Source organism: Hordeum vulgare, chromosome 2H (genome assembly GCF_904849725.1).
Source record: "Hordeum vulgare subsp. vulgare chromosome 2H, MorexV3_pseudomolecules_assembly, whole genome shotgun sequence".
Lineage (NCBI taxonomy): Eukaryota > Viridiplantae > Streptophyta > Magnoliopsida > Poales > Poaceae > Hordeum > Hordeum vulgare.
The window spans coordinates 399,662,132-399,678,757 of record NC_058519.1 but is presented as its reverse complement, the minus strand read 5'-3'; positions in this window follow the sequence as shown (position 1 = coordinate 399,678,757).

Genomic DNA, 16,626 nt, shown 5'->3' with positions numbered 1-16,626 from the left:
CTAAACACTAAACCTTCCTCACCTAATAACTTGACTAGTTTCGGTACCAAGGTCATCGATTGTTGAGTCCCCGTAGCTCACAGTTTACTACAACACCCCAACTGGTACAGGAACGCCTGATGCAGGTGATCCATATGGCACACAGCTGGCGTGGCAGTACGATGAGGATAACGACCGCCTGTACGTGAACTATCCAGAAGCCTCATGTGATGGAGCGCGAAATTGAGCAGCGCACCTGAGAAGGACCAAGATCTCGGCGCAGGCCTGGGCTGCGGCCTGCTCCTGCCGGTCGGCAGCATCTGCCCGCGGCTGGCGGCGAGAGCTCACTCGCTCAGATAGTCAGATCGAACAACCCTGTTCCAGGCTGCTCCGGCCTGCCCTTTACAGCAGCGACCTGGAGCTCCTCGAGGTCGGAGAAGTCGTCGCCGAGTTCTGGGACACAGTTCTGCCACTCCTCGCGGTCGGCGGGGGAGGTGACGAGCGTCGCGCCGGCATCCACAGCGAAGAGCCTAATGCGAGCGCCATGGCTGCCCTTCCTGCTGCAGACTGCCCGCAAGCCCGGCGGCGTGCGCAGGTACGGGGAGTGTGGGAGCCGCAGTGGGTGCGGTGCGAAGGGAGGTGGCGGCGGCGATCTGGAAGGGGAGCTTCGCGAGGACGCGTTGTGGGGATAGGATCTGAGCTAGGGTTTGTGCGGGTGGGGTATCTCTTTTTCATTTATTTATTTTTTCCGTGGATAGATGAACGTATAGATGTGGGATGAAGAGATGGATGGATGGATGGATGGGCGCCATGTCATCGATCCGTGGGTTCGGAAATCAATAATTTAAAGTAGTTTTCAAGTACTAAAAATAGAGTAATTTTGTGAAACATCTATCAAAAATATTTCCCTAATAATAAAGCACGGAGTGCTTGTGTCGCCCGTCGTTTTCGCAGTTCACCGTCTGATTTATGTTATCCCATGCGAGCCTTTTCTATCACGGACAAGCAAGTAGCAGGGTGGTTTCTCTCTTTCTAAGCTAGCCCGAACACCTGAGTTCGAGTCCCACCTTACACCTTTTTTCGTTTTCAGTTTAAAATCAATTTTTTTACCTTGCGGTTATTAAACTACGAGACCGTGAAGACTTAAGAGTACACACGAGTTGTGGTGGCTAGAGCGAACACATCCAGGTTCGATCCCTCGTTGCCTCAATTTTTTTCATCCCTCACTTTTACTATTTGTTATGTAATTAAAATGCATATATGTATTGTATTGTCCCACCTCGCTCCCTTCCACAGAATACCATCAACTTATGTACCTTTATAACTTGATATCAATATAAGCAGCCCATAAATTCTGTATGGAGTTAATCCGTCTCTCCATAGGAAGAAAACTTGTGGGATTATTATGGGGGAGATTACCGGAAGAAATTTGACACGCAAAAGAAGATGACATGCTTAATGTTTCCAAAGGTAGACACGCTAGAGGTGGTATGGAGGAAAATTGTTAAAAAAATATTCACAATTAAAAAGTTGTTTGCAAATAACAAAAATGTTCTTGATTTTCAAAAATATCAAAAGATTGTAAAATTGTTGATAAATTTGAAAAATATTCACGATTCCAAATATGTTCAAGAGTTTAAAAAAAATTCTTGATTTCATGGAATTGAGAATGATAGTGTATCTCGATAATGCAGCAAAATGTGATCATGATCATTGAACATTATGAAAAAAAAAATCCCGTTGCAACGCACGGGCCTTTTTGCTAGTAATTTACAAAAGGGCACCATATAAATTTTCACTAGAATTAGACCACATTTTATGAATGAGAACCAATTTGTATGCATTTTTTATATTTCTAGCTATTTTTAATCATTTTTCGAGTGATACAAATATTATCAGAAACAAAGATTGGATGATGAGCTCACATGGATTGTTATATGAGGCTAAAAATTTGTGGAGAGCTATGTTTTGGGCACATAGAAGATGTGGAAAAAATTTAACTAGTCAGGATATTCCTATCTAGTACTTCCTTCACAAAGTAGTTAGCTGAACCAAAACTTTGGAAATTTGTTCAGAAATATTTACTAGGAAAATGGTTTCGAAAGTTTTCATGTGGCGCTGATTTGGATAGGAAAGAGTGCCCAAAAAATATGAGGGTAATCAAATAAATAAAAATATCACTTCCTTCACAAAGTGTTATTCTGAACAGAATAGGAAAATGAATATTGCTGAATTATTTTTGAACTATGGAAGGACGAGTTTTCACATATTTGAGAATATATGATCCAAAGTATTTATGAGAATTTTTCGAGAATTTTTGGAATGAAAGAATAGTAGGTTGCTTCACAAACTAGACGGTTTTGGCGCGTGACATAGAATGGACCCACGAGTGACATGTCAACATAGTTAGAACATGTTACGACATTTTTATAATCGTCGTAAAAGTTATGACGATCTCATATTATGCAGTTACGACGTTTTTGACTCACATCGTCGTAATTTATATGTAGATTTGATCCCCTCAAACGGTTTACGACAATCTCGGATGAAATCGTCATAGATTTATGACGAATTCATCAACGACGTCTTGAAAAACATCATGTAGGAGCATATTTCTTGTAGTGACTTTCTTGCAAATAACAAGACAAGAGGATTGACAACCCTCTTGCCCGCGTTGGGTGTAAGTTGTTTGTTCTTTTGTGTGGAGCCGCTGAAGATGGTTGTGGTTGATATTCCTATTGGTTGGATAAACCTTGGTTTCATAACTCAGGGAAAGTCTTACCAACTTTGTGTTGCGATAACCCATTCCTCTTCAAGGAAACCCAACGCAGATCACGAGTATCACGTAACAAGCAAACGGATAAACTACTAACAAGCAAAGATAAATATTTTAGTATTTTTTATTTTTATGAAGCAAGCTAAATATAACAGAAAATAAAAATAATAACAAGTGAATTATAGTTCGTGATACTCCCCGATAAGGCGGCAACGACGCTAGAAATCCTTCCTGATACTTGTGATCTGCGTTGGGTTTTTCATGAAGAGGAACGGGTGATGCAAGACAGTATAGATAAGTATTTACCTAAGTAGAGAACCAAGGTTTATCGAACCAATAGGAGGAACAATCGGCCCCCGTCCTAAGTGGCTACACACAAAGAAGCAAACACTTGCACCCAACGCACGCAAGAAGGTTGTCAATCCCTCTGGCCCCATTATTTGCAAGCAAGTAAAATGCAAAGTAAATAAAGGCAGCGATGAAATTTTAGCATTTGTAAACTTATAAGTTAACAGATCCGGGAGCCATAGTTTTCCCTAATGGCATCTCTCATGTAGTAGGCCTATGGTGTGTAAACAAATTACTGTTTGGAAATTGTTAGAAAAGCGCATAGTTATGTGAAATTCACGGCAATGACCATGTATATATAGGCATCATGCCCATAAGCCAATAGGTCGCCTCCTGTCTGCACCTATTACTATCACTCCACCCACCGACCGTTATACAACATGCATCTAGAGTATTAAGTAAAACAAAGTAATACTTGGAAAACAATGACATGATGTAGACAAAGAGGACTCAATCAATATGGATTAATCCCATCGTTTTATCATTAATGGCAACAATACAAAGATGTGTTGATGGGGTTATATTCCTAGGGTAGGGTCACAGGCCTGCCCTATAGGTCCTACCCAAAGACTACCCTTCATAAGGGACAAGGCCCTTAGTCAGTTCCGACTGAATTAAGGACTTACCTTCATCCAGTCGGTGACGATTCCTCCATCATCCAGTCGGTGATGATTCCTCCATCATCCAGTCGGAAATGAGCATTCGGAGCGTATCAAACATACCGACTGGATTCCACTCTATACATCATAACCCCCCCTGGAGGGTAACGGTCATACGCTTTCATGTACCTTTATTAGCATTTAAGGCATACGTTACCTGTAACATAGACATTTAATCACCACTACTACACCCCTGTGCACCGAACCGTTGTGAAGGGCAACGCACTCTATATAAGTCGCCCTTCCCCACTGGTGCAGGGGTTAGCAATTCACTGTAATCCATATTCCACTCGACATCAAGCTCCAAGAGCACTCAGACGTAGGGCTTTTACCTCCACCGTAGAGGGGCCTGAACTCATACAACCTCGCCATAGCTAAGGCTCTGTCCATCCTTTCGTACCCCACACATCTACTGTCAGACTTATACCCACGACAGTTGGCGCCCACCGTGGGGAAGGCGTCTACGCGACTTCCGGCGAGTTTGCGACTACACCTTTTCATCATGTCGTCCGGTGGAGATTTGTGCATGGGTCATGAGATCCTCTTCGGCGCTCTCTCCTTCATCGTCGACGATTCGGCATGGCTTCGGGATGCTCCTCTCGACGTCGAGGTGCTCCCCAGTCGCGGGGCTACGCACTTCCGTGCCGGCGCCCGCGGCATCCTTCTTCTCCAGCAGTCGGCTCCGGTGTCGACCTTCGCCCCGTCACGCGCCGCAACAAGCGGTCTCGTCGTCCGCAGCTCCAGCGTTGGGTGCAACACGCCCAGGCGCGCGAGAGCGCGTCTTCACAAGTGGCAGTCCTCGAGTCGGTTGTAGTTGTTCCGCCGTCCTAGCGCTCGGACTCGGTTCCGACTGAGTTTCCTTCTGAGTACGTGGGTCGCGGGCCTGCAGCCGAAGTGCACATGGACAACTCCCATGAAAGCCCCCGCCAAACCGGCTGGAACGAGCACGAGGTCGGCGAAACATCCGGCGGTCGCCGTCAGCCCCGCCGTTCTGCAAGTCCGCGCACTCATCAGAGCAACGTGGAGGTGTTCCGCACACCCGTCCTCAACCTGGCTGCCGCCGCCAAGATAGCCGATTCCCTCCAGCCGACTGATTCAGAGGCTGGCAGAGGGATCGAGCAGATCTGTGCCCTGCTGCACACGGCGCAGCAGCAAAATTCGGCGGTTTCTCAGTCTCACAACAGGATCCACAATAGTTCTGTTCGCGCGAACATGCATCGGTCAGTTCACAGCCCCGGTTCTCATCAGCGACACAGGGGAGGCAGCCGTTCCATGAATCCCGAAGATCGTCGCCGTTCATGCACCCCTCCGCGGGGTGGGCCCTACAGGCCCCGACATCATGATGATCGGTGTTCGGTCGGTGACACTTATGATCCAAGGCCTGACGCAAGAGGATATATCGCCCAGAGGAGGGTCGACAGGGGCCGGGCCCACCACGATGGTCACGATATAGACCGTCCGAGTGGAAGCAGGATCATCGTCTTTGGCCCCGAATGTTTCAGTCGAGCCATCCGTTCGGCTGACATCCCTCCCAACTTCCGATTGGCGACGGGGATCAGCAAGTTTACAGGAGAATCCAAGCCAGAAACGTGGTTGGACGACTACCGAGTGGCAGTTCAGATCGGCGGTGGAGACGACCAGGTCGCCATGAAACATCTCCCCTTGATGCTTGACGGCTCGGCACGAGCGTGGCTGAACCAGTTGGCTCCTTCAAGCATCTACAGCCGGGCAGATCTGGCCCGAGTCTTCGTCAGGACCTTCGAGGGGACGTGCAAACGCCCTGCTGGTCTCGTGGAGCTCCAGCACTGTGTCCAGAAGCAGAATGAGCCCCTGCACGATTTCATCCAGCGTTGGACAACCCTCTACCACACGGTGGAGAACGTCACAGAATACCAAGCAGTCTGCGCCTTCAAGGCAGGCGTGCGGTACAGAGATCTGTACCTGAAGTTCGGTCGAACAGGCGACATCTCCATGAGCAAGATGATGGAGATAGCGGCACGCTATGCAAATGGCGAAGAAGAGGACCGCATTCGTAGCGGCAAGCACAAGGCAGCCGCCGATGGAGATGGGAATAGCACTCGGAAGCAGAAGCAGAAAGATCCGTCCACTCCGCAGGCAGAGGCCGCAGCCGTTACCAATGCCAAGTTCAAGGGCAAGGGGAAGGCTCAGTTCACCCCCAAGAAGAAGCAGTTCGGAAACCACATCCTGGACCAGCCATGTCCAATCCACACGCAGATGGATGAAGAGGGCAACGCCATATTCCCGAAGCATACCACTCGGCAATGTCGCCTCCTGATCCAAGGGTTCGGCGAAGTGCAGCCGAGTGAAAAGGACAATGAACAGGATGAGGAGGACAAGGAGGATCCGTTCCCCCAAGTCCATGCCACGCTGATGATTTTTGCTGACGTTGAAAGCAAGAGTCGACTGAAGTTGGTGAACAGGGAGGTGAACATGGCCACCCCGACCAACCCCACGTTCCTCAAATGGTCTCAAACTGCGATCACCTTTGACCAGTCGGATCATCCAGCACATGTACCCACCCCAGGGAGGCAGGCCTTGGTCGTCGACCCGGTGGTGGAAGGAGTCCGACTTCGCAAAGTCCTCATGGACGGCGGCAGCGGCTTGAACATCATGTACGCTGACACTCTCAAGGGGATGGGCATTCCGATGTCTAAACTTAGCGAGAGCAGCATGCAGTTCCATGGAGTCGTCCCTGGACAAAAGGCCAAGTCACTCGGCTAGATCGCGTTGGACGTCGTCTTCGGCTCCGACAAGAACTTCCGCAAGGAGAAACTGACGTTCGAGGTAGTGGACTTCCACAGTGTGTACCACGCGATTCTGGGCTGCCCGGCGTATGCGCCTTTCATGGCCCGTCCATGTTACGTGTACCTGAAGCTGAAGATGCCAGGCCCAAAAGGTGTGATCACTATCACAGGCAATCGGCAGCGGGCCGAGGAGTGTCTGCAGCAGGGATCGAGGATCGCCGATCAACAGATGGTTGTCCTCGAGCTCGACGAGTACAAGAAGACAGTCGGCCCCGCTGACTTGATGCGTTCGAAGAAGCGAGCTTCGGAGTCTGCATACCAGTCGGCGGGAGAGACGAAGAAGGTCAGCATCCACCCGACGGACGACACCGCTGCTCCGACGAACATCTCCACCACCCTCGATCCTAAATAGGAAGCCGAGCTCATCCAATTCCTCCGTGAGAACTGGGACATTTTTGCATGGAAGCCCGCTGACATGCCAGGTGTACCCAGGGAATTGGCTAAGCACCGACTGCATGTGGATCCTGCTGCTCGGCCTGTTCGAGAACGCCAGCGTCGGTCCGCCGCGCACAAGAGGAAGGCAATCGGAGAAGAGGTGGCTAAGATTTTGGCAGCCAACTTCATTCGCGAGGTACACCACTCCGAGTGGCTCGCCAATGTTGTCATGGTTCCCAAGAAGGACAAGTCTCTCCAAATGTGCATCGACTTCAAGCATCTCAATAAGGTCTACCCGAAAGACCATTTCCCGCTCCCCCGCATCGATCAAATTGTCGATTTGACCGCGGGTTGCAAGCGTTTGTCATTCCTTGATGCCTACTCGGGCTATCATCAGATCCGTCTGTATGGCCCCGATGAATTAAAAACAGCCTTCATCACCCCATTCGGGTGCTTCTGCTACATCACTATGCCACTTGGTTTGAAGAATGCAGGAGCGACCTTTATGCGCATGATCCAAAAATGCCTCCTTGACCAGATCGGTCAAAATGTGGAGGCGTATATGGATGATATCGTAGTCAAGTCACGCAAAGGTTCCGACCTGCTGACTGACTTGGCAGAAACATTCGGCAACCTTCGTAGGTATGATATCAAGCTCAACCCAGCCAAGTGTTCATTCGGTGTTCCCAGTGGAAAGTTACTCGGTTTCTTTCTTTCCGAACGAGGACTCAATGTCAACCCCGAAAAGATCGGGACCATCGTCCGAATGGAGCGGCCGGTGAGAATACACGATGTTCAAAGGCTCACAGGTTTCCTAGCGGCTTTGAGCACGTTTATCAATCGACTCGGCGAGAAGGCACTTCCTCTGTACCGACTCATGAAGAAATCAGATACTTTCGAGTGGACAGACAAAGCCCAAATCGCATTCGACGACCTCAAAGTCCTACTTTCCACCCAGCCGGTTCTTACTGCTCCGCTCAGTAAAGAACCCCTTCTTCTGTACATCGCGGCTACAAATCAAGTCGTCAGCACTGTTCTCACAGTCGAACGCGAAGAAGAAGGCAAAGCATACAAGGTTCAGCGGCCAGTGTATTATGTCTCTGATGTCCTGACTCCTTCCAAGCAAAGGTATCCCCACTATCAAAAACTTATCTACGGGATTTACATGACTGCGAAGAAGGTGGCTCATTATTTCCAAGACCACTCGGTGTCTGTTGTTTCTGATGCTCCGTTGTCGAAAATCCTCCACAATCGGGACGCATCGGGCCGAGTGGCGAAGTGGGCGATGGAGATGTTATACTCCGACATCAAGTTCGAGGCCAAGAAAGCTATAAAGTCTCAAGCTCTAGCTGACTTCATAGCAGAATGGGTAGAACAACAGCAACCGACCCACATCTACTCGGCTCATTGGACAATGTTCTTCGATCGGTCCAAGATGTTGAATGGCTCCAGCACTGGCGTTGTGATCGTATCACCAAAAGGTGACAAACTCAAGTATGTGTTGTAGATACACTTTGATTCCTCCAACAATGAGGCAGAGTATGAGGCTCTCCTTTATGGATTGCGCATGGCCATCGCACTCGGCGTCCGTCGCCTGATGGTCTACGGCGATTCAGATTTGGTAGTTAATCAAATGATGAAGGAGTGGGACGTAAGGAACCCCACCATGACCACATACTGCAATGCGGTGAGGAAGCTCGAGAAAAAGTTTGAAGGTCTGGAACTCCACCATGTTCCGCGACTGAAAAACCAAGCAGCTGATGAATTGGCGAAACTTGGATCCACTCGGAGACCAGTCCCGAGTGACGTCTACCTCGAGCACCTTCACCTTCCCTCAGTTAAAGAAGATCCTTTCATAGAAGAACCAGTACAACCAAAGAGCTCGACAGATCCGACTGAAGTCGAAGTCCCTGCTGTGGTTGATTTGATCATGGAGATTCTTGCCATCACCCCCGACTGGACTGTGTCGTTCATTGTATACATCCTGAGGCAAGAATTACCAGAAGACGATTCCAATCCAGACAGATCGTCTGCAGGTCAAAGTCGTTCACTGTCATTGATGGCCAGTTGTACAAGGAAAGTGTTTCAGGCGTCCTTCAACGTTGCATCTCCCCTGAGGAGGGACAGTTAATCCTGGAAGAAATTCACTCGGGAACCTGCGGTCATCACGCCTCCTCAAGGGCAATCGTCGCCAAAGCATTCAGAGCTGGCTTCTTCTGGTTGCAGGCAAATGAAATGGCGAAGGATATGGTCGACAGATGCGAAGGCTGTCAGTTCTACTCGAACGAATCCCACAAGCCAACGTCCGCGTTGAAGACAATCCCTCTTGTTTGGCTGTTTGCAGTGTGGGGATTAGATACAGTCGGTCCATTCAGGACAGGCCAAGGGGGATTCACACATCTGTTGGTGGCAGTCGACAAGTTCACGAAGTGGATTGAAGCCAAGCCCATCAAGAAGCTCGACGCCCTTACAGCCATCAAGTTTGTCAGGGACATCATATCCAGATTCGGGGTGCCGCACAGCATAATCACTGACAATGGCACAAACTTTGACTCGGACAGATTCAAAGGTTTCTGTACAGGCCAAGGTATCCGAGTGGATTTTGCATCTATGGCGCATCCCCAAACAAACGGGCAAGCAGAGCGGGCGAATGGACTTATTCTACAAGGTTTGAAGCCTCGACTCCTGCGAGAAGTGGGACATGGTGCCGGAGCATGGGTCTCCGAGCTGCCTTCGGTGCTGTGGGGTCTCCGCACAACCCCAAATAGATCTACAGGATGATCCCCGTTCTTCCTCGTTTACGGAGCAGAGGCAGTCCTTCCGAGTGATTTGCTTCACAACGCTCCACGAGTTGAACTCTTCTCCGAAGCTGAAGCAGAGCAAGCAAGGCAAGACGGAGTGGATCTTCTAGAGGAGGAGCGCGAGATGGCACTGACTCGCTCAACCATTTATCAACAAGATCTGTGGCGTTTTCACGCGCCACATGTCAGGAGTCGTACATTCCAAGCAGGCGACCTGGTGCTCCGAGTGGATCTACAGAGACCTCACAAGTTCGCTCCCGCCTGGGAAGGACCCTTCATCATTTCCAAGGTGCTGAACAACGGAGCATATCGACTCTACAACCTCGACAGGGAAACGGACGAACCGCGAGCATGGAACGGAGATCTCCTGAAGCGCTTCTATACGTGACCGTCGACTGAAGCAATGTAAAGAACAAGTATCATTGAAGTAATACAAAGGAGATTGAATTTTTTGCAGATTCTTCCGCGTTCGCGGACTCCGGTCTCAAAAAAAAACTTTCTCCGGGTGTGCACTAAACGTCGCACTCGGAGACTTAGCTGCGATCCAGCATCGCCTAAGTACAAACTTTCTCCGAGTGTGCACTAAACGTCGCACTCGGGGACTTAGCTGCGATCCAGAATCGCCTTAGTACAAATTTTCTTCGAGTGTGCACTAAACGTCACACTCGGGGACTTCGCTGCGATCAAGAATCGCCTAAGTACAAATTTTCTCCGAGTGTGCACTAAACGTCACACTCGGGGACTTAGCGGCGATCCAGAATCGCCTAAGTACAAATTTTCTTCGAGTGTGCACTAAGCGTCGCACTCGGGGACTTAGCTGCGATCAACAATCGCCTAAGTACAAATTTTCTCCGAGTGTGCACTAAACGTCGCACTCGGGGACTTAGCTGCGATCCAGAATCGCCTAAGTACAAATTTTCTCCGAGTGTGCACTAAACGTCGCACTCGCGGACTTAGCTGCGATTAAGAATCGCCTAAGTACAAATTTTCTCTGAGTGTGCACTAAACGTCGCACTCGGGAACTTAGTTGTGATCCAGAATCGCCTAAGTACTAAATTTCTCCGAGTGTGCACTAAACGTCGCACTCAGGGACTTAGCTGCGATCAAGAATCGCCTAAGTACAAACTTTCTCCGAGTGTGCACTAAAACGTCGCACTCGGGGACTTAGATGCGATCAAGAATCGCCTAAGTACAAACTTTCTCCGAGTGTGCACTAAAACGTCGCACTCGGGGACTTAGCTGCGATCAAGAATCGCCTAAGTACAAACTTTCTCCGAGTGTGCACTAAAACGTCGCACTCGGGGACTTAGCTGCGATCAACGATCGCCTAAGTACTCATTTTCTCCAAGTGTGCACTAAACGTCGCACTCAGGGACTTAGCCGCGATCAAGAATCGCCTAAGTACTAATTCTCTAAAGGTCGCACTCGGAGACTTCTCTGCGATCAAGAATCGCCTAAGTAAACAGCTTCCTTCGAGTGTATCTTAGAGATCCACTCGGAGGCTTAGCAGACCCTCATTGAGACTCATGTAGATGTCAAGACAACTGACAAATTACATGAGTATCAACTCGCTCCGAGTGCGACCTTACGGTCGCGCTTCAAGACTTAGCTGTGATACCGAATCACCTAAGTAAAGAACTCCCTCCGAGTGTATCCTAGAGATCCACTCGGAGGCTTAGCACACCCTCCTTGAGGATCATGCAAATGTCAAGACAACTGACAATTACATGCTCCGCATGTTTTCCATTGGCTTCACCAAGAAACGCCAAACAAAAAACACGAGCCAAAATCGTGTCAACAATTCTTTCGCAAAGGAAGAGCAAAATATCCGGTTCCAGTTCAAAGTTGGTTTAAAGATAGTCGGTTCGGTGTAGAGCAAGCTTATCCACACCGAACCATGAATGTGACGGCCAACAGCAGTGGCCAAAGTTTGATACAAGTAACACTCGGCGTACCGAGGTAAAAGTTTCCTCAAGCGTCGTCAGGACTGGCACTGGGACTGGCAGGCTCCACGAAAGTGTCGAGGTCGATCCCGTCTGCGATGCGAGTGGCGCTCTCAAGGAAGGTCTCCATGAAATCTTCGAATCGAAGCTTCTTGGTGTTGGCGACCTGTAGCGCCTTCAGTTTCTCTTCGCGAGCCTCCTTGCAGTGCACTCGGACCAGCGACAGCGCCACGTCCGCACCACAGCGAGCAGCAGACTTCTTCCACGCCTGCACTCGGTTCGGGACGTCCTCCAGCCGAGTCATCAACCCTTCCATCTCTTGCCGGGACTCGTCTTCGGGCCACAGCTCCTTGTCGATTCGGCCGACGACCTCTCTCAGTCGACCTATGAAAGGTCCCACTTTGCCCAAGCGAATGTGCGCTCGGAGCATGTCTCGATTGGCGTCCTCGCCGAGTGGAAAGTTCGGAATAACCGACCGCTCAACGTCAGCTGCTTCAGCTTCAGCGTCCATACAAAAATCTGCAAAGACAAGACAAACAGAAAGTCAGCGCAGAATGAAATACACAGTCAAGAAGCACTCGGAAAAACAGAACTTACCACCGAGAAGCGCAATCATCTTCCTTGCCCAGTCACTGACGTACTTCTCCTGTGATATGCACCGCCTGTTCATTACCTTCATCTGTCCCATCAGCTCGGTCCTTTGTTTCCCCATTTTCTCCATTTCGGCCACCAATTCCTTGTTTGCCTCACGGGACTCCTCCAAGGACTTCTCTCGTTCAGCCAGAGCACCCTTCACACCAGCCAAGTCATGAAGAGCTGCCTCCAGTTCCGCAGCAAGCTGAACCTTTTCAGCCTTCAGAGCGTTGTACGCTGATCCCATCTCGCAAGTCTTCTGCAAATCAGAGCCAAGAGAAGATCAGACAAATTCAACAAGGAAAACAATAAAAGCTCGAAGTTCTTCAGACCCCTGCGGACGCAAGCAGTCGACAGCGGCATCGGGGACTACACCCAGTGGGTTCACTAAGAGTGACCCCACTGCCATGAAGCTCAAACAGGTCCGCCCTATTGAGTTAAATAACAAAGACAAGCCTAAGAGGCTACTACTACCCGACCTGAGTAAAATTACTCTCAGGGACTACTTCCAGTAGGTGCACTCGGAGTGCCCCCACCGGTAACATTCGAACAGCTTAGTTTTGATCTGATCAAGTTAAAGAAAATGTATATAAAGACAACTGCCGGTGCAAGCACTCGACAGAAGTCCCGAGGACTACACCCACTGGGTTCACTATTAGTGAACCCACTGCAAAATAATCATACTGCATCCGAGTATATTGCTTAAACACCCACTGGGTTACAAGAGGAAAGTAATTACTTACTAGCCCACTTACTCGGATATCTTCCCGGAGTTCCAAGCTCCGCTTGTACACAGACGCGATGGAGTCATACGCTATCTTGGCATCACCCTCCATCAACTCCGCCTGCACCATGGCCCCCTTGGCAGCTCCCACCTGATCTTCCGGGAGGCGTTGGGCGTCGTACTGGACGGTCGACGGACCTGGCACCACAAGAGACTCCTTGGGCATCCCAAGTCCTGCTCCAGTCGGCTCAGCAGCGATGAGCGCCGTTTCAGTCGACGGCATCGTCTCGGCTGGCGGCGCGTCCATGGCGGGAGTAGTAGCAGATGGAACAGCCTCAAGGACAGGCACCGCAGCTTGCTCGGACCTCTTCTGGTCGTCCTCCTCCACGTGAATCACCTCTGAAGGAAGCCCGACTGAACGACGTGAGACCACAAAAAAAGGCAAGATCAAAGACAGAATTCGCTAAACAATAATTTGGGCTCTCGGAGTCATCACGACGTACCTTCCTGGGATGTGGCAACGTTGTCCGTATCCATGGGATCGTCTTCCTGGCGTGGCGGAGAAGTGGCGGAGGTAGCAGCTCTATCGAGTAAAATCCACTCGACCAATAAACATGAGTTCAATCAAATACTGAAAGAAGATAAGAGAACAAGACACTTACGCTGAGGCAACGAGAACGGCGATCCTCATCCGCGGCAAAGCCTTCCGAGGTTTGGACCCACTCGGTTTGGCCACCTTGGAAGGTTGGCCCGCAGGCTCAGCAGCAGCGTCCCTGGTCCTCTTTGTACTCCGAGCACTCGGAGCCACGGGAGTAGCTGGCAAGGCGCTCGGAACCACGGGAGGAGCTGACGGGGCACTCGGGGCAGCTGGAGGAGCCGACGGAGTCACGGGAGCTGACGGGGCACTCGGGGCCGCTGGAGGAGCCGACGAAGTCACGGGTTCGTGATGGCGCTTAGTTCGAGGCTCTGGTGGTGGGGGTGGCGAGCTCTGCTCCTCTCCTTCCCCCTCCTCTTCTTCAGACTCCTCCTCCATCTCCCCGCTGTCTGCGACATACTCGGCGCTCTCCACGCTGCCTTCCTGGCTGCCTTCCTCTTCCTCAGCCGGATTCCCATTCGAGACGGGGGAATACCAGTTGGTCCACGCCTGCACAAGATACAGTCGACAACATCAGACGTCAGACAATGATGCAAGAAAAGTGGCAAATCTAAGGGAATTGTAAGCACTCGACAAGGTATTCTCACCTCATTCGGAGGAGGGTTGTCCGCGCGGAAGGGCTTCACTCGCCGGGCTCCTCTGGGGTTATCGCAGGCGCCTGTGATGCCGCGGACCCACGCCGTCACAACCTCCCCGGTCACGCACTCGGGGTGAGTCCGAGTGGAGTCCTCAGGCCCCGTGTAGTGCCACATGGCGTGGTGTCGAGCTTGCAAAGGCTGGATACGCCGACCCAGAAAAACCTCCAGCAAATCTATGTCGGTGACTCCCTTGCGGACGACATCTACCAGCGCGTCAACCAGAGGCTGAATCTGGATCTTTTCCATCTTCGTGAGCGCAAGATCCCTAGGCGGAGCCGGTCGGTCTAAGCTAAAAGGGGGCAGTCCCGTTGCAGCATTCGGACAAGCGACGTCCTGGCAGTAGAACCAAGTCGACTGGCAGTTCCTAACGGATTCAGACAACTGAAGAGCGGGATAGCTACTTTTTCTTTTCTTTTGGAAGCTTAAGCCTCCACAGAGCTGGAGGAGATGAGTTTTGTCGTCCGACTGGCTAAGTCTTTTGATGGTTTGGGATCTAGCGGAGAAGATGTGCTTAAAGAGCCCCCAATTTGGAGGGCAACCGATAAAACACTCGCAAAGCACGACGAAGGCAGAGAGATGAGCTATTGCGTTGGGAGGAAAATGGTGGAGCTGCGCCCCGAAGTGGTTCATTATACCTCTGAAGAAGGGATGAGGAGGCAGAGAGAAGCCTCGGTACACGTGACTGAGCAGTAGGACGCGCTCATCCTCCCGAGGCCCCGGCTCCGTCTCGCCCTCCGCCGGCTGTCTCCATGACTTGTTCTCGATCAGGCCCTGCTCCACCAGCTCCAGCATGTCCGCCGCAATCACCGTGGAGGGGAGGAAATCCCCCTGGATCCAACCCGCCGGTAGTGCTCGCTACCGCCACTGAGCAGGAGCCGCCTTCTTCTTCTTCTTCCGCGCCTCAAGCTTGCTCGTCTGCCCCTTCGTCATGGTGGAGGCTGCAGATCCGCGGGGGAGGAGGAGAAGGAAGGAGCTTGGGATGCGCAGGAAGTCACGGGATAAGCAGGGCGAGTGCGAGTTATCAGGCGAGTGCAACGAGAAACCCTCGCTGGGGAGGTTTAAATAAGGTTCCGACTGGGTCACTAGCAGGTGGCCCCGAAATCTTATCCCCCGACCGGTTGCTGCGATATTAGTGGAGGAGATGAAGGCGCGGAAATCGAGGCGGCAGATACTACTCGATGACGATGTCGTCATCCCCGCTGAGCACGCGGCAACCGAAATTTGAGGATCCCAGAAAATCCGTCGCTGTCAGTTGACTGGTCACGTCAAAAGATTCCACGGAAACACTCGGTTTCTGACGATTCGTTTCACAGATATATCCACTCGGATCACTGGTCAAGAGGATAAAATGGATCGAGGCAAACAACGCCAAAGTCGCATCCATACCAGTCGGATCCGTACTCCAAGCGTCGCTTCGTTGTTCCAACCCCGATCTATTCGGGGACTAATGATGGGGTTATAGTCCTAGGGTAGGGTCACAGGCTTGCCCTATAGGTCCTACCCAAAGACTACCCTTCATAAGGGACAAGGCCCTTAGTCAGTTCCGACTGAATTAAGGACTTCCCTTCATCCAGTCGGTGACGATTCCTCCATCATCCAGTCGATGACGATTCCTCCATCATCCAGTCGGAAATGAGCATTCGGAGCGTATCAAACGTACCGACTGGATTCCACTCTGTACATCGTAACCCCCTGGAGGGCAACGGTCATACGCTTTCATGTACCTTTATTAGCATTTAAGGCATACGTTAGATACCTTTCCACATTTTTTGGATCGCAACAAACGCGTCGCACAAAAGAATTACGTCAGATAGATCAAATCGAAGATGTGATGATCATTGTATTGAAGATCAAGAAAGAGAGAGAGAGATGGTCATCTAGGTAGTCACTACGACCCCGTAGGTTTGTGGTAAACTACTCACACATCACCATGGGAGTAGCAAGGTTTATGTAGAGGTCATCTGCGATCGACCCCCCTCCGACACGTCACCAGAAAAGGGCACCAGGTGGGCACACGGCAGAATAGAGACTTGCCGCGGCGGAAAAAAGGTTTTCTCGTGGCTCCCTTAAGGTTTTGGGATATTTTAGAATGTATAGGGCAGAGAGGGACGTCGGGGGCCACACGAGGGGGCAACACACATCAGAGAGAGCGTTGTTTTGTGCTCGTTCCCTCATGCAGTGTTTGGTCTCCTCCCGAAGCTTTGAGGTCTTCTTTTGGTCCAAAAAAATCATAATTTTCTTGTGGCAATTGGACTCCGTTTGGTACTGTA